The 26228-nt window shown below is 40.0% G+C and overlaps 1 protein-coding gene across 1 annotated transcript in view; it reads left to right on the top strand.

Moving 5' to 3' along the window:
- The first annotated feature begins 499 nt into the window (after window positions 1-499).
- LOC104679643 (amyloid beta A4 precursor protein-binding family B member 1-interacting protein) overlaps window positions 500-26228 on the top strand; it is a 135976-nt gene continuing 110247 nt past the window's right edge. Inside the window, exons 1-2 of the mRNA XM_030941179.1 lie at window positions 500-1180; window positions 1372-1574. The gene's annotated coding sequence lies outside the window, so the exon portion shown is untranslated. The remainder of the gene's footprint in view (window positions 1181-1371; window positions 1575-26228) is intronic.

Raw genomic sequence — 26228 nt, 5'->3', positions numbered from 1 at the left:
ACTGTATTTTTACAATAAAGAAAGCTAGAGAAAAGAAACTTATCAAGAAAATCATGAGAAATTATATTTTCTATTTATTTATCGTTTATTTACCCTAGTATAGCCACTCCATCACCATGCCCATCACTCTCTGTCCCTCACCTTTTAACTTCCCTCAAAAACACTTACATTCCTTGACATGTTAAATATTAATTTGTTTATTGTCTGCTTTCTACCAAATAGAATGCACCATGCATGAGAGCAGAAATTGTTCCCTCTATTTTCATTGTTCTTAGAAGTGTAGGTGCTTAGGAAATCGTTTCTTATTAAACAAATGACAGAACTATTTGAAATTGCCTAATTAACACATGCATCTAATTTCTGTCTTTATATCTTCACCACCTTCCCCGACATATAAGCCTTTGAAGACACAGCTGTAAAGGAGAAGGGGAGGGTTATTCAACCGCATTTACAAATCATAACTGATTTTAACTTTCGTATTTTCAGATCTCTCCAGCAACTTTCTCTCAGGAAACTCCACTCCCAACTGACAGGTGTTATTTCCAGCCAGTCCTTTGCTATTGCAAATAGTGAGTCCATGAATGCCCTGTGCCGTGTGCGTTACTTATTTTCATCAGCAGATCTTCGTTTTTACACTCCTGGAAGTGGGATGACGGGGTCAAAAGGCGAATCCATACGTAAGTTAAATAGATATTGCTCAATTCTCTTCCACGAGGTTCAGACCATTTTGGATTTCTACTAGCAATGCATGATAGTGCCATTCCTCTACACCCCGGCCCGCCAACTGAGCGTGTTTAAACGTGGGGAGGAGGGAGGAGGGTGAGGTTACCAATCTGATGGCTGAGAAAGGGCCTCTGCTCAGTGCGCCCTTCCTCCACTCCCACCCGAGAGACAGCTGAACTCCGGGCCGGGACGCGCGTGTTGCCAGTCTAGCCCTGCACCACGTCCCCTGAGGGCGGGCTGCAGGCGGCCGGGAAGCCTTGCACAATCGGCCCAAAAGAGGAAGCCCAGAAAGTGCCCAAGTAAACACTTAGGCAGACCGTTGCAACATAAATCGGCCTCTCAGTCTTTGGTGGAACCATCACTTGGCCCCAAGTCCCTTAGTCCCTCTTGCGTCTAGGCTGCAAAATGGGTCCATTCGCCAGGAGACGCTCCTGAGAGAAGGGCGCGCGCGGCTCAGGTAGGGGAGGGATGAGAGAGGAAGGCGCAACGTTTCCCAGAATTAAAAAAAAAAAAAATCCCTTCAAAGTTGTTGTGTAGGGATGGGCTGGGGGATAGAAAATCAGGCGCAGACTCGAAGAGTTGGAGAAAGCAGCCCCTAACTCGGAGTCCTTTACGCGTATGCTTGTCTGTCCCACTGTCTCTAACCAGGGGCCCTCCTTGCACCTCGGAGCAAAGCAGTTCGGATAGCGCCACACGTCTGCGCGCTGCGTGGGAAGGGCAGGACTAACAGCACTTCCTCCCTGGGGTAGCGACCTGGAGCCCGGGTGCGGCCGTCTGCACCGCGCGTCGCTTTCCCGGCCGGAGTCCCGCCGCCTTCCCGCGCCCTAGCAGCGCCCGGCAGAGCAGTCGAGGTAAGTGGTGCTCCCGGTCCCGGTAGCCCTGGGAGCGCCAGCACGGGCCCGTCGGGGCTTTAAGGAACCCGTTCGTCAAGCCCATCGGGTCCGACGCTGGGCGCAACTCCAGGCTCTGGCCTCGTGAACGCGCGCCCCCCGGCGTGGCCCTCGAGCGCAGCGGGTCCCCAGGGTCCCCTCCGCTGATCTCCACACTGGACCCGACTCGCGAGGGTCGGGGTGTGGGGGTTTGGGGTTCGGGCTTGCCTTTTCCCGAGCTATTGCATCAGATTTGACAGATTTCCTGCCCAGGAAATTGCTGCAAGGTCAAACGGGGAACTGCTATGAGCCCTTGCAAGTCCAGTAGGTCAGCAGGTCAGCAGGTCCAGGGGCCCTAATCTACCCGAATCTGGAGGGATTCTTGAGGGGCCTTTTCGGGCACTGTAGATTAAATGCCAGCCGTGTGAGAATTTGAGTGTGGCTCGCAGTCTGACGCATTTTAGAGAGTTTCCTTCCTCTAAAACTTTTGGACAACCCTTTCCTCTTTTTAAAAACAACGTTTTCCCCTGAATTATTCTCATTTTCATTTTAAAATACCATAAAGGTAGATTTGGACACAAGGCACAAGTTTCGTAATTTGGCTTGAAATGGATATTCAGAGGGCCTTTTATAGAATGAAGGAAACTAACCAGGGTGTCCTAATGGCTCCAAGAATCTCTGCGCAGGTGTTTCGCCAAAGACCTAGCCCGGTGTACCTCTTACTTTCCTTCCAGGAAGATATTTCTTAGCATTCATACCTCTGTGGAACGTGAAATGTGTTTCCTAGAGCCACTCAGTTCATAGCTTTACAAAAAGAACGTTTAATGTGATACTTAACGAGACGGAGTACTAGAGGAAAGTAACGGAAGAAAAAGGCCCATGAGTTTATTCCGCCTCGAGATGTTTTTTTCTGGTGGCATAACGTGGTTTAAACAAAGGCGCTTGTACTAGCTACTATTCTTTTTAAAATCTGAGTCTCCAGACAGAAATTTCAGAAAAGAAAAGTTTGTCGTTTTTCATAAACCTAGAGCAGCGATTTTCCCTCTGACCTCACTGGAATAATGGATGGCACATGGGCCAGGACGATGATGCTGGCTGACGAAATTAGCAAGGATCTGCTGAGAAATACTTTGTAACGTCTTCTAGTGGTATTTCCTGTCTGCTCAACGTGTTGTGAAAGGTCTAAGAAATTTAACTTCATCCTTAAACTATTAATAATGTGTGTCCTTAAACTATTAATAATTACTTAAACTATTAATTCTTGAACTATTAATAATTACCAATATTTGTGTCTTTTCTTAGCACTTGGGAGACCTGGGTTCTGGCTCTTATACCTGCCCCAACTAGATAAAGATTATCTTGATTAACTTGCATGACTTCTCCCTGGACTTCAGATAATATCAGTAAAGTGAGATGATTGGACTACATTATGTCTGTCCTTAAAATAGCAATTAAGGAGTCGCTATAATTCTTTGAACTGGTCCCAGCTGGAATACTGGCAACATTAGAATTGCTGATCATGAATTTTTTTAAAATGGAGAAAATAATCATAATCATGATAACAGATTTTCTTACATTCTGAAATATCAACATCTTTGAAGTCTTTTGTTTCTGAGAAGTTCCTGTAAAAGCACAGTCAGTATCCAGCCTATAGGTAAAAAGGCAAACTTTCATCTTACTTGAAAACTGAGATAAGAAAGAGTCCAAACTTGAACAGGTCAATATCATATTTTGAAATCCTTCAATTGCCATTTCTCAAGAAATATAACTTTGTGGCCGGGCGTGGTGGCTCAACCCTGTAATCCCAGCACTTTGGGAGGCCGAGACGGGCGGATCACGAGGTCAGGAGATCAAGACCATCCTGGCTAACATGGTGAAACCCCGTCTCTACTAAAAATACAAAAAACTAGCCGGGCGACCTGGCGGGCGCCTGTAGCCCAGCTACTCGGGAGGCTGAGGCAGGAGAATGGCGTGAACCCGGGAGGCGGAGCTTGCAGTGGGCTGAGATCCGGCCACTGCACTCCAGCCTGGGCGACAGAGCGAGACTCCGTCTCAAAAAAAAAAAAAAAAAAAAAAAAGAAATATAACTTTGTAATAAGAATTACTTTATGGCATTACTTTAAATCTTAAACACAATACTTACTAGGTTTTATAGTATTTATTAAATTTTTTGTATTTTTATATCCTAAGAATGTTCTCCAGTTATCCATTATTGATTTGCCCTTTTTCACTCATCAATGAAAGTTTTAAATAGGTCCATATTAATATTAGAATGAGCTACTTCTAAAGTTCATTGCCATAAATGTCTGTTTGATATGCTACTTTGAATTTTCTTTAAGCCATCTTACTTTCAAAGAGCATTATTATTTTCATTTACTTCTAATTCTCTTCAATTTTATTTTAATTTTTTTAATGCCTAAAACATTTTAGTGAGTCCACAAATCTTGTGATAAATTGTCTGCCTCCATAGCCTATTGGACCACAATCATTACAATTTTATAGGACCCCATGCGTTTATTTTATGGGAACTAGAGTGATCTTAGGAATTCTCACCTCAAAATACAACAATTTTTATTAACACGACTGGTATTTTCTCAGTATGAAAATGGATGTGTGTGTTTTATGTCACTGATGTCATCTAAGAGGCAAGTCACTTAAAGCTTAAGCATTTATTATAAATTCATGTACATAATAAATGCCAGATTTTAAGGTGTAAGGTTTCTACACTGGTTGCATGGGGATTTTTTAATATGTATTACACTTCTAATTATCGTGAGAAACATGACTTTTAGAGAAAACTGCTAGATATCCAGAACAGTAATCATTAGATTTCTCTTGAAAAGAGAGAACTAGCCACATGAAGGAATACCTGTACACCTATACCCAGTTAAAGAGACTAGATTGTACCTGCAGCGTGAAAGGGCAGACCCTGAGGACAGCTTTGGGGGACTAGAAGATGTGACCTGCCACCACTGCACCATCATTTCCTAGCCAATTTGTGACTCCAAAATGAGGACTCTGAAGATGTTGGCTAAATGTGCAGAATGTATTAATTTCACTGAGTGGTACCATGGAAATGTCACAAGCCCCTGAGATCCCATTGGCTCCACTGGTCCCAAACCTCAGGCATGAGCAAGCAGAGGGGTAACATTCTCATTATTCCACATATTCTGGAGCTTGATTCCGTGACTTAGTTTTCAAACATTTCCTGAGCATTGACCATGAACTTGAATAATTAAGAATCATAAGAGTTATTTTCTTTCTTCTTTGTCAACTCAGTTTTCTCTTTGGTCATCATATAGTAATAGTAAATAACAATTATTATAATGTTTACTTATAAATACTACCAGGCCCTGTACTAACTAATTTAGATGTGTCATCTTGTTAATCGTCATATCAAGATGAAAGCACAGAAAGGGTAAGAAACTTACACAGGAAGTAAGAAACAGAGCTGTTGTTTGAACTGGGCCATCTGATAGTAGCACACATGAAAAAACCTGGGGCCTTTCCACAATAAGTTTATAGTCTAGAAGAGGAGACGTAACTAGGTGTAAAAGGACATGTAGAATTCCATGTGGAACCAGAGTTGAGTGCTGTGGGACTACATATCGGGGTCCCTGGTCTACCCCAACCAGGGTCAGGGGAGAAGAATGAATAGAAGGAAACCAAGCAAAGAACTTATCTTGTTATTCCTGGGAAGACAAGACATTATAATCAACTTTGAAGTTATTATCTTTACATGTGTCTTGAAAAAAGAATCTGCTTTGTTAGCAATCGTGTGTTTTCATCTTTGTGTTTATTTTATTCTAATCCCACGTGACAGCCGGCTAGGTGGATTAAATCAACAAAGCAGTGAATTTAATATTTTTTTCTGATTCTGTTGGGGATATTTTTATTTAGTCTCATGTCATAGACTCATCAGTGAGATGGTTGTGGGCTGGAATGGGGGATACACGCTAAATCACCCAGCAATTGTGTTTCCGCAAACTGACTGGAAGGTTTGCATCCAGAGAGCTACATCACATCAAACTGGAGAGAAATAAAAAATGATATTAGAGCAAGTGAATCATGACTAAATTCATTTCTTCCTTCATGTTTTATTATGAAATGTTTCATATCTACAAAAGATGATGTACATATATAAATCATAGCAAATAATAATAAAGCCAACATCTAGGTACCTATCACCCAGCTTAAGAAGTAGAATATTTACCAAGGCATTTCCTGGTCTCCTTCCAATAACATTCCCCCATTTCTCAGCTAGAGGTGATCATTATTCTGAATGTGCTAATTTTTACAAAGCTTGTAGGAAGCATGTACATACATTTGTAAAGGATGGTGTGGAACTGGGGATTAAAGAACACTGGCATGGTAGACTGGAGTCAGGTTCCTCACCAACTCTGGGTGGTCACAAGTAGCTTGTGCTGTTCAGTAAAGACAGCTTACTTTAATTGAATAGCATAAAAACAACATGTATTAGAAATAGTTAATAGTAAGTACCATAATAGTAAGTACCACAGAAATTGTGCTACCTTAGACATTGATAAAGTGACCAAGAATCATCAGTAAATAACTATGATTTTTAAGTAGAATAAAGAATATGTGGCTGGGCGCGGTGGCTCACACCTGTGACCCCAGCATTTTGGGAGGCTGAGGCAGGAGGATCACTTGAGGTCAGGAGTTGAAGACCAGCCTGACCAATGTGGTGAAACCCTGTTTCTACTAAAACTACAAAAAAATTAGCCAGGTGTGGTGGTACATGCCTGTAATCCCAGCCACTCGGGAGGCTGATGCAGGAGAATCGCTTGAACCCGGGAGGCGGAGACTGTAGTGAGCCGAGATTGTGCCATTGCACTCCAGCTGGGGCAACAAGAGTGAAACTCCATGCCCAAAAAAAAAAGCAACTTATATGAGGAAAATAAATAAAGGAGGCAAAAAAAAAAAAAAAAAAAAAAAAAAAAAAAAAAAAAGAATATATAACTTAGGAAGTGATCGCCGCTATTTATTTACTTATTTATTCACTCATTCATTTTTGAGACAGCGTCTAGGCTAGAGTGCAGTGGCATGGTTAAGGCTCACTGCACCTTAACCTCCTGGGCTCAAGCAACCCTCCTGCCTCAACCCCTCAGGTAGCTGGGATTGCAGGTGCGTGTCACCATGCCCAGCTAATTTAAAATTTTTTTTTGTAGAGACAGGGTCTCATTTTGTTGCCCAGGCTGGTCTCGACCTCCTGGGCTCAAGTGATCCTTCCAACTTGGGCTCTCAGAGTCTTGGGATCACAGACATGAGCCACTGTGCCCGACCAGATCTCCAGTTTAAATACAATTCAATCATTTTCAGTCAAAAATGTTTGCTAAGCACTATGATAGATGCAAGGAATGTCAGTGAACAAAAGAGACAAAGATGTCTGCGTTTATGGAGTTTGTATTCTGGTGGGCAGATACAGATGCTAATCAATAAGCATAATAAATAAGTAAATAATATAGGTATTAGTAAATGAAAAGCAAGATGAAGTTGCAATATGAGATAAGTGGTCAGGCTAGACCTCATTGAGAGGATTTCAGCAAAGGTTTGTAGGAGACAATGGAGTTAACCAAGTGGCTATCTGGGGGAGCAGTGTTCCAAGCACAGGAAACGGTCAAGGCTGTAGGGCAGGGGCATATCTGGGGATTTGAGAAGCAACAAGAAGGTCCACGTAGTTAGAGGTAAATAAGCAAGGGAGAGAGAAATAGATGTGGTTGGAGAAGTATGAGAAAGGCGGGGAGATAGCAGATCATGTGGGGTTCCAGAGGCCATTATAAAACTTTGACTTTCACACTGAGTGAAATGGAGGGGCCATTGCAAGGTTCTGAGAAGGCGAATAACATGATCTGACTTAAGGCTCACTCTGACTGCTCGAGAATAAACCTGGGGGAGCAGAGGTGAAAGGAAGGAACCCATGACAAAGCGTTGGATTCTGCGTATATTTTGGAGGTAGAGCCAACAAGATTTCCCAACAGAAGGAATGTGGGGTGTTTGAGAAAGAGGAGTCAAGGATGACTTCGAAGTCTGTGGCCTAAACAAGTGGAAGGATGAAATTGTCATCAACTGAAGTGGGCAAGTTGGAGTGGAGATGATTAGAAGTTCAATTTTGGATGTAGATATGAAGTATCGATTGGGAATACTGATGTGCTTATTATATATAAGGCTAAGAGCAGGGTAACTATTTGGGAAGATACTGTTATTGCTCCTATTTTGCAAATTCGAAATGGCAGTTAAGGGAGTTTAGGAAATTTGCCCAAGGCTACACAGTTTAAGAAATGGCACATAGGCTGCGGGGTGGCTCAGGCCTGTAATCCCAACACTTTGGGAGGCTGAGATGGGCAGATCATGAGATCAAGAGATCAAGACCATCCTGGCCAACATGGTGAAACCTCATCTCTACTAAAAATACAAAAATGAGCTGCGCATGGTGGTGCATGCCTGTAGTCCCAGCTACTCGGGAGGCTGAGGCAGGAGAATTGCTTGAAGCCACGAGGTGGAGATTTCAATGAGCCAAGATCACACCACTGCACTGCAGCCTGGTGACAGAGTTAGACTCTGTCCAAAAAGAAAAAGGAAGGAAGGAAGGAAGGAAGGAAGGAAGGAAGGAAGGAAGGAAGGAAGGAAGGGAGGGAGGGAGGGAGGGAGGGAGGGAAGGAGGGAGGGGAGAGGGAGGGAGGGAGGGAGGGGAGAAAGAGAGAAAGAGAAGAAAAAGAGAGAAGAAAAAGAAAGAAAGAAAGAAAGAAAGAAAGAAAGAAAGAAAGAAAGAAAGAAAGAAAGAAAGAAAGAAAGAAAGAAAGAAAGACGGATATAAAACAGAGTCTTTGCAATCCTAAAACCTTTAATTATTCTTTCAAAACTTGGAGAAGGAGTTGACCAGAAATCTTTATTAGGTAGGTAAAATAAGAATATAGTTGGCTAGTCAGCAATGTTCTACCTCCATAATAACCAATACAATGGAAATTATTTTTGAGAAGTGAAAAGCAAGAAATGAATACTTAAAAGCCGCATCCATAAAATTTTTTAAATTGTTTTTAACAGAGATGGGGTCTTGCTATGTTGCCCAGGCTGGTCTCAAACTCCTGGGCTCAAGTGATCCTCCTGCATCAGCCTCCCAAAGGGCTGGGATTACAGGCATAGGCCACCATGCCTGACCACATACATTCTTGACCTGTGATGTAGACATTACGCAATACAAGGCTTCCATGACTGTGCAGTTTAAAAACAACATTCTGGAGAAGGGAGGACAGAGACCTTTCCCACAAAGAAGTTCTTTGTGCCTGGAGGTTTAAAATGTTCATATTTTCAAAATCCAAACCAGATTTGGAAGATAGAAATGTTTCCCCCTTACACAGCTGGATTTCAAATGGATTCAAGTGTTAGAGCAGGGCTAACAATTCTCTAGAAGCTGTTGAAGAATGTTGGATAACACTGTTAAGATATTTGGAAAGCTGAAAGTGGTTAGGAAGTAACCAGCGATCGAGATAACTGACATTTCATTTATCTTAGTTGTTAACTGCTGTCAAGCCAGTGTAATAACGAAATAGTAATATTCAGTAGAATGCTGCTAAAAGCTATTCATTACCACCTCGTAGACTGTTTTCCATGGGGCAGAAGTTCAGTCTTTCAAGTGTGTTTTTAGGATTTCATTTCAAAAAGAAAAGAACAAATTAGTTATGTGGGGGCAGAAGCGGGGAATCCCACAAAATCTTTTTCAGGTGATTTCACATCATATTATAGTGTGTTATCACAATTAGGTTACTGAATAAGTAAATTTATCTAAGGCCACTGTTTTATAGCATTGACAAATGCATGCATCTCTGCTGATCACATAACATTCACAAGTGACAGGTAGGGCAATGAACTCATTAGGTTTTGGATGCAGTATTGTTTTCCTTTTAAGATAATGGCTTCCTTCTGATTAAATTTCATAAACGGTATGGCTTAGCAAACCAAGACTGTTTCTTCATGTGTTTACTCATTCTGTGGCATTATATTTCCCCTGTTGTAAGCAACACACAGAATTGAAGCTGCTTGGGCCATGAATGTGGGTAAGTGCTGTGCAGTGTGGTGAAAAGACGGCCGTGAGACCACTGCAGAATGCCCAAGCTAAAATGAACAGTACTCTTTGTTCCTCAAGGCCGGGTTTACAGAGTGGGCCACAGTACTGAAACATACACTTCAACTGAATCAGACTCTGCTCAATGCAATATAATTGGAACTTTTTCCAGTTTCACCACACGTCTATTGATGGCCAACCCCACGCCAGCATAGGGGGCATGTGTAACTAAAATAGGGTAAGAAATGGCCCCCTGCCCAGTGTGGTGGCTCACACCTATAGTCCCAGCTACTTGGGAGACTAAGGTAGGAGGATTGCTTGAGTCCAGCCATTTGAGGCTGCAGTGAACTATGATCACGCCACTGCACTCCAGCTTGGGTGACAGAGGTAGACCTGTCAATAGATAGGTAGGTAGGTAGGTAGGTAGATAGATAGATAGATAGATAGATAGATAGATAGATAAAATAGATAGATAGTCCCTACTCTCAAGAAGCTTCCAGTCCAGTGAGAAGGACAGGCATATTAAAAAAAAAGATACATGACAGTGCAGAATGTGCAATGTTCGATACAGAGATAATATGGTGCAGACAGTGATTATAGGGCAAATATTTTGTGGGGATGATCAAGAGGTGCTTTGAGGGAGAAAGGTATAGACATGCCTTTCTAGGCCAGACATTGTGGCTCATGCCTGTAATCCCAGCACTTTGGGAGGCCGAGGAGGACAGATCACGAGGTCAGGAGATCGAGACCATCCTGGCTAATACAGTGAAACCCCGTCTCTACTAAAAAAAATACAAAAAAAGGAGATGGGCGTGGTGGCGGGCACCTGTAGTCCCAGCTACTTGGGAGGCTGAGGCAGGAGAATGGCGTGAACCTGGGAAGTGGAGCTTGCAATGAGCCAAGGTTGCGCCACTGCACTCCAGCCTGGGTGACAGAGTGAGATTGTGTCTCAAAAAAAAAGAAAAGAAAAGAAAAGAAATGTCTTTCTATACCTTGTGGCCAAATAGAAGAAAGATACACCAGGCATCAGATTTGTAAAACACTTTAGCAGTGCTGAAGCATAAAATGCAGTGGGAAAGGAAATGGTGAGAATCTAATGTAACACAGAATGAGTAATATTCAGATTACATTCACACGATATAGTCCCCGCAACCCAACATATTTGAGTCAAATACTGAGGCACTTGCAGTAACAGAACTGTAGCACTCTGGACCAGAGCTGTCCAGTAGAAATACAATGGAAATTACATGTTAAACTTTAAATTTCCTTGGTGCCACATTAGAAACAGTAAAAAGAACCATGACTTTCTTTTTTTTGAGGGAGTGCCTCACTCTGTCACCCAGGTAAGAGTGCAGTGGCATGATCACAGCCACTCCCATCTCATTTTTTGATTTTTTTAAGAAACGAAGCACTATGTTGCCCTGGCTGGTCTTGGACTCTTGGGCTCAAGCAGTCCTTCTACCTTGGCCTCCCAAAGAGCTGGGATTATAAATGTGAGCCACTGTGCCAATTGTGATGTTAATTTTAATCACTTATTTTATTAAACGATAGATCCAAAAATGATAATAGCACTGTGGATCAAATGATTATTTTTGGATATTTCGTTTAATAAAATAAATTATTAAAAAGTGGATTGTTTGAAGTTATATTAAATTTAATATGTTTGAAATTATACTTAACAGTAAAAATCAAGTGACATAAATTTTTACTAAAAATTTTAAAAATAATGTCTCACTTAATTTTGATATACTTCAAATTATATTACATTAAAGTAATAGTAAGATTATTTTTTTTTTAATTTTTATAGAGATGAGGGTCTCACCATGTTGCCCAGGCTGGTCTCAAATTTCTAACCTCAAGTGATCCTCCCACTTCAGCCTCCCAAAGCACTGGGATTACAGGCATCCTGCCAGTAATAGTAAAATTATTAATGAGCTATTTTATTCCATTTTTTAATACTAAGTCTTGCAAATCCAGTGTGTTTTCACACTTACAGCACATCTCATTTCAGACTAGCCACAATTAAAGTGCTAAATGGCCTCATGTGGCTAGTGGCTGAATTGGACGGCATAGATTGAGATAAATTCACAAGTATTGCGTCGTATACTATGTGTTGACTATGCAACTGAAAGGAGGATATTAGGTGAATTCTAAAGTATTCAGAATTTTTTAGGGTAAAGGAAGTAAACAGCATTTGCAATTAGTTTGGGGCCTGTCCCTACAATCTGATTTTAATTCATCTTTAAACCTACACCCAGAATGCACTATTTGCCCTCTGATAACAAAAACAACCTCGAACAGTCATTTACTTGCTTTCCTTTTTATACTCTTTCTCCCCCAACTCCCCACCACCTTATATATGATGGATTCTACCTAAAAGTAAGAAGGACTGTAAAAGAACTGGAAACAAATGGCAAAGCAGGATGCCCTAAACCCACATCCGGCAAAATGTGATCTGTTGCCCTAGGCAACCACGGTGGTCAACTCTTCTGTTTTCTTTTCTTTGCTTCCACCTGCTAGTTCACAAGCATAACACACTCTCATCGACAGCCACTCTCTTTGTGGTGGTGCTCAGCTCCAAAATTACACCTCCCTTTCAGGGGAGGGCGGTAGTGCTAAGATTTGGAAAATGGATTGGAGATGCCTAAGATATGACTCAAAAAAGACTCGAGGAGATTCCAGTGCAGTTCTTTCCTTGTTAAGAATGGTTACGAATCCCTGTTCTAGAAACTATACTTACAGATGTCCTTCCAGTGGCTTGGTCTTTTAAAAGTGTGCCTGACCTACAAAAAAAAATGGCAGTTTAACTCAGTCTCCAGGTGCATGAAAATGCAACAGACAGAAGTAACCATCCCCTTGTGGACTTGGGTGTGTGTTTATGTTTGTGTGTGTATATATCTGTGTGTGTGAAAGAGAGAGAGAGAGAATAAATGATTGACACTTTTTTCCATTGCTGGTTTTAGAGGGAAAACACAATAATAAAAATGATGATGATGATGATAGAAATAACAGCTGATACTAATATGCACCAGACATTATAATGAGTACATTACAGGCACTAACTACCTCATCCCTATGAAGCAGGAGCTGTTGTTTTGTTTGTGTGTGTGTGTCTGTGTGAATCTTTAGTTTCTTTCTACATTCCAGTTGAGTAGAAATATTGGCATTTGTTTCAATGGGATATCATCTTGATTGACTAGAAGTGTTCCAGATATCAAATCATTACTGCCAATGTGATTCCATATTCTCCAATATAGTTGTCCAATTTTCTCATCAGAACTCACTCAAAGGTGCTTGAAGGCCAGGCACTGTGGTTTATGCCTGTAAACACAACCTTTTGGGAGACTGAGGCAGCAGGATCCCTTGATCCCATGAGTTGGAGACCATCTTGGACAATACAATGAGACCCTGTCTCTACAAAAAAAATAAAAAAGCCAGACATGGTGGCATTCTTCTGTGGTCCCAGCTACTTGGGAGGCTGAAACAGAAGGATCAGTTGAGCCCAGGAAGTCGAGCTGTAGTGAGCCATGATCATGCCACTATACACTAACCTGGGTAACACAGCAAGACCCTGTCTTTAAAAAAAAAAAAAAAAAAAAGTGCTTGATTATCAGCAACATCCTGTCAGAAATGGTAGTAAGGAAAGTAAAAATATGGAGTATGGTTTACAGCATCTCAGAGAAGGGTATAAGAGGGCAAAGGGGGCAGTTTTGCAGTGGATCAAATACGGGCATTGGAATTGGCATTATATTTATTGGAAGGCTTACAAATACTCAGCCATTAAATGAGTCTGTACATGCAAAGCACTTAGAATAATGCCTGGCATGTAGTATGAACTCAAAAATAAAATATCTTGTTTCAAACATTTAGAACAAAACAAAATTAAATCCCCCCTAGAAGTTACCCTTGAAAACAACTCAAGTATTATCTATCTTCCTTGTATTTTGACATTTGAAATAAGCCTTTGTTATTCACATGCCTCTAAGGGCCAGAAACATTGTAGATTAAACACAGTTTCACAGCCACCATATTTTAGTCAAATAGTCCATAGGTAGATAATAAGAGTATACACTAATATTTCTATTCTTTTCTTTATTCTTCTCCTTCTCTTTGTTGAGCAGTTTTGAACAATTACTCTTTGTGGAACACTCCACCGTGGCTGTGGAAAACTAGTAAATGTAAAGTTGTTTCCTGCTCTCTGCCCTCCTAGAACGCAGATCCTTTTTTTTTTTTTTTTTTTTTTTTTGAGACTGAGTCTCCCCTTGTCTCCCAGGCTGTAGTGCAATGGCTCGATCTAAGCTCACTGCAACCTCCGCCTCCTGGGTTCAAGCGATTCTTATGCCTCAGCCTCCCGAGTAGCTGGGACTACAGGCATGTGCCACCACAGCTGGTTAATTTTTGTATTTTTAGTAGAGATGAGGCATCACTATATTGGTCAGGCTGGTCTCGAACTCCTGATCTCAGGTGATCCGCCCGCCTTGTCCTCCTAAACTGCTGGGATTACAGGTGTGAGCCACCGTGCCTGGCCTAGAACTGAGATTTCAAGCAATGAGATGCAGCTGTGTGAAAAGTGTTAACTATTATAGATTGGCAAAATATACAGGACGATGAGAGACAGTAATTATTTCTAAGGAAAGATAAATTGTAAGAAATGAAAGGGGTGTTTTATTTTAAATAATCTTTATCATATGCAATTAAGGTGACATGGAAGGCATGAAGGAAAGAAACCAGGTTTGGAGTCACATTAGAGTTGCCTTCGTTTTACTTTAGTTTTTGACAGATGTGGGTTCTCACTATGTTGACCAGGTTGGTCTCAAATTCCTGGGCTCAAATAATCCTCTCGCCTCAGCTTCCCAAAGTACTGAGATTACAGGCATGAGCCACTGCGCCCGGCCTAGAGTTGCTTCCTAATTAAGAATGTATTAATAGTGGATTGAAGCATTTCTCTCAGTCCTCAGGAGGAACTCTGTGCTTTACTTAAGATCTGATGTAACCAGAGGCACCTTGGATTTTGTAAAGGATGCTTTCTACTTTTGCCATTTGGACATCCAGAATCACATTTGGACATCCAGAATCACATCTATGGCCAAATTCCGCCACTATTGAGATCCTATTCTATTTTTTCTTCTCTTGTCTTATATCTGTAAATTACCTTAAGCCCTTTTTCAGATGTGGAATAAATAACTAATAAACACTGTAAGAAAGTCATTTATCTTCCCTACCTCTAAGTTTTCTCAATTATAAAATGAAATGCTTGGGTAAAGTTAAACTGAGCTTACTTTCCTAGTTCTAATGTTTTAAGATTGTGTGCATGAAGACAGGGTTATGCCTGAATGAAGGTGATCTTCAGTCAATCCTCAAAAGCAGTAGACATGGAGACATCCTATATAAGAGTATAAATAATAATAACTTGGCTTAAAACCATTGAACGAAGTCAGTATATTAGATCTCAATTATCAACACTTCCTCTCAAAACAAGGCATTTATCTGGTTTAGAGATGGTTAGAACATGTAAATGTACAAATAAATAAAAGCCCTTTTGTGCTGTATATGGTGGCATACATAAAGACTTAGGAGACATCAAATTTACCAATGATCCATTTCAGTGACAGACATTTTTTAAATAATCAGCAATTTTTGAGGTTTTATTGATTATATCAATCATATATTCTTAGAGGAAAAAAATGTACACTTATTCCTTCCCTAAAAACCAATAAAACCTTTAAAAAGTGTCCCAGTCTTGCACGATTATCTAAGGTAGGAATTGTTTTCATTGTACAGACGAGGAAACTAAGCCAAGAGAAAGGTTAAATGACTTGCCCACGATCATCCAGCAGCTAAGTGTATTTACAAGTACACGGTGTGTGTCACATACTTGAATGAAAATACAAGATGCCATGCCTGAATTCACTGTGTGATGTGAAAGACGGGCATGCAAATTATATTAGATGTGGACATGTAGACACCATCACAAATGTATTAACAAGGAAGCCACCAATTGCCACCTCTTAATAATCACAATTCAGGTGTTCAGAAGACAATGTAGTTATCTAATTATCCAATTTCTCTAGGCCTGATTTTCATAACTCATAAAATTGAAATCATGCCACTGTCTCATAGAATTGTTTTGAGAATTAAATGAGATACTATAGATGTCTGACCTGCAGTGGTTGTTCTATATTTATAACTCCTACTATTCTTTTTTAATTTTTACATATTTAGGAGGTACGAGTGTAGATTCCTTACATGCATATATTTCATACTGGTGCAGTCTAGACTTTTAGTGAACCCGTCACCTAAATAGTGAACATTGTACCCAGTCGGTAATTTTCCAACCTTCCATATTTTGTAGCCTCCAATGCCTATTTTTCCACTTTGTATGGCCATGTGTACCCATTGTTTAGCTTCCAATTATAAGTGTGAACATACAGTATTTGATTTTCTGTTTGAGTGTAGCTCCTACTATTCTTATTTTAAAGTAGGTGCTGATTATGTATTAATATGAGCTAGCATATATTTCATTTTAGTGCCAGTGGTGGTGCTGTGCCAGTACTAAGAGAGTTGAGGTGTAACTATTGCTCCTGTAATGTAGCTGAAGAGATTAAAATATGTCTATATAGAGAGAAACAAGTCATAAAGCAGGTCATGAACTGTCAAAGTCGTGATTCTGACACTGCCAGAATGGAGCCGTAGGTCTTGAGTTGGCTTTGTGTAGTGGGTAGGACTTATCTGAGTGGAGAAATAGCACAGAGGTAATGACAATGGTTTAGAGAAGGAGAAATAAACTCCTTTCACTGTAAGCCAAGGTTTAATGAGGAGAAGATGGAGATGAACTTGGAGTAGTGCGCTGGGCATGGATTGTGGATGAGCCCATCCTATGAGATATTTGCTCTGAGCTGGGAGACATGAGGACAGCCTGCATACACAGTTGACAGGGAGGGTGGGACAGGGCTTTCCTGCCAGGTCCCTGCTCCTCGACTAGAAGCACTGACCTTCCTCCTCCATCCACTCCTTCGTCTCCTGCTTGCCTTTCTCTGATGATGTGGACTTGCCAGACTTGGTGTTTGTCCCCTCTGGACCTAGAATGCTCAGATATCCTACTGACCTGGCTATGGAAACCACTAGTGTTCCTCTGGGCTATAGCACAGACTCTAGCTCTCCTGAAAAAGGCCTCAAGGGACGGTTGCCCCTGGCGGATACTGACCAATAAGCACAGGAAAAAAAATACTCAACATCATTAGTCATAAAGGAAATGCCGATCAATACCACAGTGAGTACAACCACCATGGAGAACAATTTGAAGTTTCCTTGAAAAACTAAAAATAGATGTACAATATGATCCAGCAATCCCATTGCTGGGTATATATCCAAAAGGAAGGAAATAAGCATATCAAAGAGATATCTGCACTCCTGTGTTTGTTGCAGCACTGTTTGCAAGATTTGAAAACAACCCAAATTCCATCAACAGGTGAATGGGTAAAGAAAATGTGGTACGTATACACAATGGAGTACTATTCAGCCATGAAAAAAGAATGTTATCTTGTCATTTGCCACATGGATGGAACTGGAGATCATTATAAGTCAAAAAATCCAGGCACAGAATGACAAACATGGCATGTTCTCACTTATTTATGGAATCTAAACATAGAAACAGGCCCAGTGCAGTGGCTCATAGCTGTAATACCAGCACTTTGGGAGGCCGAGGCAGTTGAACCACTTGAGGTCAGGAATTCAAGACCAGCCTGGTCAGCATGGCAAAAGCCCATCTCTACTAAAAATATAAAAATTAGCTGGGCATGGTGGTGGGCGCCTGTAATCCCAGCTACTTGGGAGGCTGAGGCAGGAGAATTGCTTGAACCCGGGAGGCAGAGGTAGCAGTGAGTTGAGATCGCGTCACTGCACTCCAGCCTGGGCGACAGAGCCAAAAAAAAAAAAAAAAAGAAGAAGAAAAACGTCTTTGGGGATGCTCACATTAACTGAGTAAAGTTACATGGTTACTGTCATGCAAAACACATATGAAATGCATACACTTCCTGAAGTTGAATTTTACACTGTCTCTGTTGATTTAGCTGTTTAGAGTTTTGGTGGATTTCTTTTTTTTTTTTTTTTTTTTTTTGGCTTCTGTATTTTTAAGGCAAAGATTCCATGCCAGATTAATGAATAATCTTTCTATGGATGGACTCAATCCAAACCGGGTTTACCAGAGTCTATTTCTTTGAAGGAGCAATCGGAAAATGGCTCTAAATTCATTTGAATTGGTCTTGGGTTGTAGTACTCTGATACTTACTATAATTTCTTTGTATTTTATCATGGAGACATACAAACGTTTGCACAAATGACTCAGTAAGTATTGTTTATCAAATGGCAGAGACTGTTCGTTATCAAACCACAGAAAGAGAAAGAGCTTTTTTCCCCTCCCTTTAGGTATTAAAAACAAAAGCCCTCTGCTCTCGGTAGCATTTGTTAAAAAATAACTCACATCATACACAAAAACCTAACCCAAAATGGATCATAGACCTGAATGTAACAGCTAAAATTATTAAAATTATAAAACCCTTAGAAGAAGATACATGAGTAGATCTTCATGAACTTGATCTAGCAATGTTTTCTTAGATAGAACACCAAATGCAAAATAAATGGGACTACATTCAAACTTAAAACTTTTGTGCTACAAGCAATGCCATTAAGAAAGTATAAAGACAATACACAAAATGGGAAAAAAACATTTGAAATCATATATCTGACAAGAGCTGGTATCCAGAATATTTAAATAACTCTTGCAATATAATAATTAAAAAAGACATATAATCTATTTATAACTGGAAAAAAATCTGAGCCAACATTTCTCCAAAGAAGATATAGATGTGACCAATAAGCCCATGAAGAGATGCTCAACATCATTAGGCATAAAGGAAATGCCAGTCAAAACCACAGTGAGATACCACTTCACGCCCATTGGCATGGTTGTAATAAAAACGAGAGGCAAGAATGGGTATTGATGAGGTTGTGGAGAAACTGGAACCTTCATAGACTGCTGGTGGAATGTAAAATAGGGCACAGCTTTGGAAAACAATGTGTCAGTTCTTCAAAAGTTAAATACTTACAGAGTTACCATATGCCCCAGCAGTTGCACTCTTAGGAGTGCCAAGAGAAATTGAAACATACATCCACACAAAAGTGTGCACACAAGTGTTCATAGCAGCATAATTTGTATTAGCTGAAAAAATGGAAACAACCCAAATGTCCATCAACTAATAAAAAGAAATGAAATGTCAGCACATATTACAGTTTGGATTGAACTTTGAACACATGATGTTAAGTGAAAGAAGTCAGACACAAAAGCCCTCATTAATGTATCATCCCATTGATAGGAAATGTCCAGAATAGGCAGCTTTACAGAGAGACAAAGTAGAATAATGGTTGCTTAGGAATGGAGAGGGGAGGAGTGAATGGATAGGGGGTTTCCTTTACGGGAGAATAAAATGTTCTAAAATTAGATTGTGGTGATGGTTGCACAACCCTGTGAATATGCCGAAACCATTGAATTATACACTTTAAATAGGTGGATTGTTTCATTTCACCTGCATTCAAGGAGCTGCTCTATCCACAGGAAAATGAAAGGATGCATTTGCTACAATTTGTGCTCTGAGGTCAGTACATTAAGTGAAAGCCTTTGGTATGCCTAGGAATTATAGAGAAAATAGCAGTGATAGCAGCGGAGTAGGTTTTGGAAGAGAACAAGATGGATGTCTGAAAGATGAGGTTGGAGAGGTTGATGTGGGTTGGACTATGGAAAAATTTAAAAGCCACCTTATGGAGTTTATATTAAATCCCACGGACAGTAGAGAGCCACTGAAAAGTTTTGCTACTCGAAAGAATATGACAGAACTGGGTTTTAAGAAGAAAACCCAGCCGGGCGCGGTGGCTCAAGCCTGTAATCCTAGCACTTTGGGAGGCCGAGACGGGCGGATCACGAGGTCAGGAGATCGAGACCATCCTGGCTAACACGGTGAAACCCCGTCTCTACTAAAAAATACAAAAAGCTAGCCGGGCGAGGTGGCAGGCGCCTGTAGTCCCAGCTACTCGGAGGCTGAGGCAGGAGAATGGCGTAAACCCGGGAGGCGGAGCTTGCAGTGAGCTGAGATCCGGCCACTGCACTCCAGCCCGGGCGACAGAGCGAGACTCCGTCTCAAAAAAAAAAAAAAAAAAAAAAAAAAAAAAAAAAAAAAAAAAAAAAAAAGAAAACCCTGGTGGCATTATAGAAGCTGATTTAAGGAGAGACTGTGGTGAGCCTCTAGTCCCAGCTACTCAGGAGGCTGAGGTGGGTGGATGGCTGTGTCCAGAAGGTTGAGACTGTGGTGAGCTGTGATCATGCCACTGCACTGCAGCCTGGGTGACAGAGCAAGACCCTGTCTAAGAAAAAGAAGGAGAGGCTGTTTGAGCCTGTGTAGGCATATGAAAAAGAAAAAAGAAAAAGAAAAGAAGGAGAAATTGGAGATAGGAAGATGAAAAGTAAGCCAGGGGCAGAATCCTGATAAGATGTGGAAGACCTGTACTAGGGTGGTAGCTGGGGAAAGAGTGGGACAAGTTCAAGGGCATTAGGAAGGCTAAACTGACCAGACAAAGTGATCACATGTGGGACTTCCAGAATAGGTGATGCTCCTGAGAACACTGGCTTAGTGAAGGTCATCAGGCTGTAGGTCAAGATAAATGTAGGCTGGCTTTTTGGGTGTTTGTTTTTTTAGCAAGAAAGGGATACTATCTGGGAAGAGGAGTTCTTGTGTCCAAGTGGCTCCTTTTAGACACTTGAAGCACAGGAGCTAGGCTGTGCTTGGTCATTGCAGATGTTCATAGTCATCGAGTCAGCCCACCGGTGTTTCTTCTCCAAAGCTTTTCTTCCCTTTCTCTGGTCTGCTTTTTCAAATGCTAATGTACACTTCTTTTTCAGTTCTCCAATTTCTGGTAACTATCACATTTGAATTTTTCTTTTTTAAGAGACAGGGTCTAACTCTGTTGCCAGGCTGGTCTTGAACTCTTGGCCTCAAGTGACCCTCCTGGCTCTGCCTTCCAAAGTGCCAGGATTACAGTCATCAGCCACTGTGCCTGGCCTCACATTTGATTTTGCTGTCCTTTGCCCAGACATCCAGTCACAGCCTCACTTCACTGCACTGTTCAACTCCTAAACCCAGGATCTGATTTTCATCCAGGGCTTCTCTGTGCTGACTTTGTCCCCAATTCCCAAGATAACATTTGGCTTGGATCTCCCTATACCAAAACCTATACTGGCAAGCCAGGGGACCTGGGAACAGGCTGAAGAGGAGGCTGGATTGGGGCCATGTTGCATTTAAACCACTGGTAGGGCTGCCTGGTGGAAATGCTCTGTGTGCAATGCGAAGTAGAATTGCAGGGCTTAAAAATGAGGAGAGAGATGAAGACACAGATAAGTAAGAGTTTTATGCTTCCCTCTGAAGCAATATCTACAGAGATTAGATAACAGGAATAAGTATAATACCAAACAAAGATCAGGGCAGATTTATCCCAAAGATAATCTGGATCATAGCTACAGTGACTAAATTATTTGCTCTGAAAGGGTAAACTTGTTGCCACCATTTCTTCAGAAATCGCTTAAAGCTGGGTCTTTTTTGGCATTTATGAAATTTGGATATTTGTATGACCTGACTAATACCTTTGTCAAGACAGTCCCCTTGGACAGCAGAGAAGATGTATGGAACTGAAAGTGCAAGCACTTAATGAATGATTTCTTGAAAGTATTACTGCAACTGGGTGTGATGTCTCATGCCTGTAATCCCTGCACTTTGGGAGGCCAAGGCAGGCAGATCACCTGAGGTCAGGAGTTTGAGACTAGTCGGACAAACATGGTGAAACCCCATCTCTATTGAAAGCACAAAAATTAGCCGGGCGTGATGGCAGGCACCTTTAGTCCCAGCTACTTGGAAGGCTGAGACGGGAAAGTCGCTTGAACCTAGGAGGTGGAGGTTGCAGTGAGCCGAGATCTTGCCGTTGCACTCCAGCCTGGGTGACCGAGCAAGACTCTGAAAAGAGAGAGAGAGAGAGAGAGAGAGAGAGAAGAAAGAAAGAGAAAGGAAAGAAAAGGAAGGAAGGAAGGAAGGAAGGAAGGAAGGAAGGAAGGAAGGAAGGAAGGAAGGAAGGAAGGAAGGAAGGAAGGAAGGAAGGAAGGAAGGAAGGAAGGAAGGGAAGGAAGGAAGGAAGAAAATATTACTGATACCTTTTCTGGAAAGATCCATGAACACCTGACCAAAAAATTAACAAAGCTCATTTCCCAGTATCACTTTTTTCTTTCAGTGTCTACATCATAACAAACCTAAGTTGTATCTTAATACATTATTCGCCTTTTATATCAGAACATCACTGGACCATTGTAAGGGAGTAGTGATAAGTTATTAATGATAAAATAGATATAAAACAAAGATTATAATATGCTATAGCCAAAAAATTAAGGCCATATTTACTTTATGTTTTGGATTCCGGTAGGATTTTAAAGGACCAAATTCTTTGATATTTTTGAATATATTTTCACATAATTTATGTTCCATTTTCTACTTTATTTTTGTTTACTGTTCTGTTTTAATTATTTTCTGCTTTCATTGCTTTTTTCTCCAAAATTTCCTCTGAAATTGACTCTAGTAATATTGTGTATAAGTGTGTATTTTCTTTACTGTGGTTATTTTCTAGATAGTTTGAAATTGTCCTTTTGAAATTTTCTTCTCTGTTTCCTCAGCTGTTAAGGAAAATGTTTTCTACTTAAGGAGTTTTTTTTTTTTTTTAATTTGTTTTAGCCCTTATTATTCATTTTCATTATTATTGTATCTTGGTCAGAGAATGTGGCTATTTCTCCTTTGAGAAATTTATTTAGATTTTCTGGCACATAACTAGTTTTCAATAAATAATTTATAAGCTAAGCCTAATTTTTACTCAAATCCCCTATAACATACTTATATCTTTCCCCTACTAATCAGTCAAATATAGAAATTAAATTTATTACTATTGTTAAGGTCATAATTTTGTAAGCCAAATTTTTACTATTATTTTCTATTGATTTAGTCTTAAAAATAATTTGTATAAACAATATAATGTATTTTTGCATAGAAAATTTAATGATGAATCAGTTCTGAACCAAGACAAATAATGCTAAATTCTTAATTACAGTTGTTGCCTCCAGAGAAATAAAGAAAATAATTAGCTGATGACAAGAAGAACACTCTTTGTAAAGTTACGGAGCATAGTAACAAATAAATAAACAAATAAAACACTCTTCTTAGAAATAATTATAAAATTTGCTAGTCAGAAACAGTACATGAAGGATACATTGTAGTTTGCATTTTGTTTTCCCTAAGAATTTTTAGAGTCATTCAGAATTTCAGAATGTAGTCAAGAAAGACAAGGAATTTATTGCAAAGCACTTGTCCATCTCAAATTGTCCTCCTCACATGGACTCCCCAGCAATGTTTAGGAGAATAAAGCCACAACAGGAAGCAGTGGTGAAATCTCTTTCCCCTTTTTTATGAGCTGCCCTCACAATAGGATGTTATATTTTTGCATGCATATGTTCATTGTTCACAATAGCACTATTCACAGTAGCAAAGACATGGAATCAGCCCAAATGCCTATCAATGATAGATTGAATAAAGAAAATATGGTACATATACACCATGGAACTACTATGCAGCCATAAAAAGGAATGAGATCATGTCCTTCACAGGGACATGGATGGAGCTGGAAGCCATTATCCTCAGTAAACTAATGCAGGAACAGAAAACTACACACTGCATGTTCTCACTTATAAGTAGGAGCTGAATGATGAAAACACATGGACACATTGGGGGAACAACACACACCTGTCAGAGGGTTGGATGGGGAGTGGGGAGAGCATTAGGAAGAATAGTTAATGGATGCTGGGGTAAAAGCTCACTGCTGCCAGCACTCACTCCTTGGTCTAAGATGGTAGGCATAGAACTGCCCCCAGAAGATTCTGGTTTTCCACGTTGGCTTTTACTTCATGTTGTTCATTTCCACCTCCTAGGTCTTGTGTCAATGTGTCTGCTTCACTAATCACAGGTAGAACCCTAACTGCAATGGAGCCTGGGAAATATCATTTCTAGATCTCCAGCTTCTATATTATAGGAACACATCATAAAAAGCACTTGGAGAGGGTGTTCAGAGAGCCAGTCAAAAGTATTTACCACAAAAGTATTATAAAACGAAGGAAGGGAGAGAAAGAAAGAAGGAAAGAAGGAAGAAAGGGAAGGAGGTAGGGAAGGAAGGAAGGACAGGAGGAAAAAAGGAAAAACTCTTTTTTTCTTATATAGCTTATAATTTTGCTTTTATGCATAGATTCATAATTCAACAAGAATTTATTTTGCATATGGCAATGAGAATAGGGATCTGAGTTTATTTCTTCCAAATACGTAGCCGATTGTTTCAACACCACTCATTAAATACTCCGTTATTTTTCTACTGATTACTAACTGCCAACTTTTTCATACATTAAATGTAAATTCTGAAATCTTTGTCTTTTTCCATTGGTTTATTTGTGTAAATCCTGAAATGCCAAATATGTTTATTTTTCTTTAAAATACATTTTTATTACTTAGGAATAATCTTTTTTTTCAAGAATAAGGTTTTATTCTCAGATAAAGTTGAGAGTCAACTTGTTGACTTTCTTTTCTTTTCTATAAATACATTTTGGGACCTAATTGAAGTTGCAAAAAGTTTCTTATTCATTTAGGAAGAGTTACCATTTAATATGGTAAAGATGTCTCCCTACATTAATTCCCATAACATGGTAGTTCCCTTCATTTTTTGTCTTTTATCCATATAGTTTTATTATTTTCTCTATCTTGAATTGAAAAATTGCTTATTATTTATTTCTATGTTTTTCATAGTTTTTTGCTGTTGTAAATCTGACTTTTTGACATGTCATTTTCTAATATTTATTGGTGTATATATAGGAACACTATTGATGTGTGTATATTTACTTCACATCAGCCATCTTATTAATTCTACTTTTCACTACATAAAAAATTCTCTTGAATTGTTTATGTAGACAATTGTATCACCTCCATATTTTGCAAACTTTGTTTTTTCTCCAGAGTCTGCAGGCCAAATCCGCTTGGCTGCTTCTGTAGATAAAGTTTTATAGGCACTAGCTATGCTTATTTGTTTGCATAATGTCTACAGCAGCTTTCCCTACAACAGCAGACTTGTGTATTTCTGACAAAGACCATCTGACTTGCAAAACCGGAAATATTTACTGTCTTGTCCTTTATTTAAAAAGTTTCCCAAGTCCTGCCATAGACTGTTTATAAATGTAAGATCTTTTTCTGGACCTCTTATTGTTCAAGACCACCAAAACAAAACTAAATAGTAGCAATAATGGCGGGACCCCTTTGACTTGTGTTTTACATAGGAACATTTTTGGTGTTTTACAGTTAGAATGATGGTGGCCATTGGTTTCTGGTAGATACCCTCTATCGAGTTAAGGAAAATACCAACCGTTTCAACCTTACTAAGAGATTTTTATCAGGAATGGGTATTTAATTTTAGGAACTTCCTGCTCAACATGCATTGAGATGATCATATAGTTTGTCATTTAATGTTTTAACTTAGTGAATTATTCTGATACATTTCCCACTGGTGAGTTGTTCTTGTATTCTTAGTTATTACGTACTATCCTTTTAATGTATTTATGGGATCAATTTTCTAAAATTTTATTTGGGATTTTTTCATCTATATTTGTAAGTAATCATGATTTGTTGTTTTCCTATTTTAGGAACGCTTTTTTTTTTAGTGGCAACTTATTCTTGTTGCTGTCATCTGAAATCTGTCCGAAGACAGCAATCGGAATTGTTTAAAAGCCTCTCTTCTATTTCTTTCTTCCACTTAGTTTCCTCTGGGGTCAATATCTTGGTTTTTAATCTTGATGCTTCATGCTCTTGTTACTCCTCAAATATTTGATGACCCTGATTGTGGATTCATAATTTTAATGAAATGGTTAGAATGATATAGAAGGTGGTATGGATTTACTTGGGGACTAGAGCAAGCCTCCTTCTGGACTGACAGGCTGACGGTGGCATTCTGTAGATGAGCATGGGCATTTATAAACAGGTAGATCTACCCTTTGGGTTGGATAAAGATCAAACAGTAAGCTTAGCCATTGTTGAGTGTTATTTGCTGAAGCCACCAAAAATATGTACTGAAAACGGAGCACACAAGAGTGCTTAGTAAAATTCACTGGAAGGCCAGGCATGGTGGCTCATGCCTGAAATCTCAACCCTTTGAGAGGCAGAGGCAGGAGCATCATTTGATGCCAGGAGTTCAAGACTAGCCTGGGCAAGATAGTGAGATCCCATCTCTACTAAAAAATTCAAAAAATTAACTGGGGATAGTGGCACACACTTGTAGTCCTAGCTACTCAGGAGGCTAAGGCGAGAGAGTTCCTTGAGCCCAGGGGTTTGAAGCTGTAATGAGCTGTGATTGTGCCACTGCACTCCAGCTTGAGTGATAGAGTGAGACTC

Source organism: Rhinopithecus roxellana, chromosome 11 (genome assembly GCF_007565055.1).
Source record: "Rhinopithecus roxellana isolate Shanxi Qingling chromosome 11, ASM756505v1, whole genome shotgun sequence".
Lineage (NCBI taxonomy): Eukaryota > Metazoa > Chordata > Mammalia > Primates > Cercopithecidae > Rhinopithecus > Rhinopithecus roxellana.
Note: the sequence above shows the minus strand (reverse complement) of the source record. Positions and strands in the feature narration are given on the sequence as shown.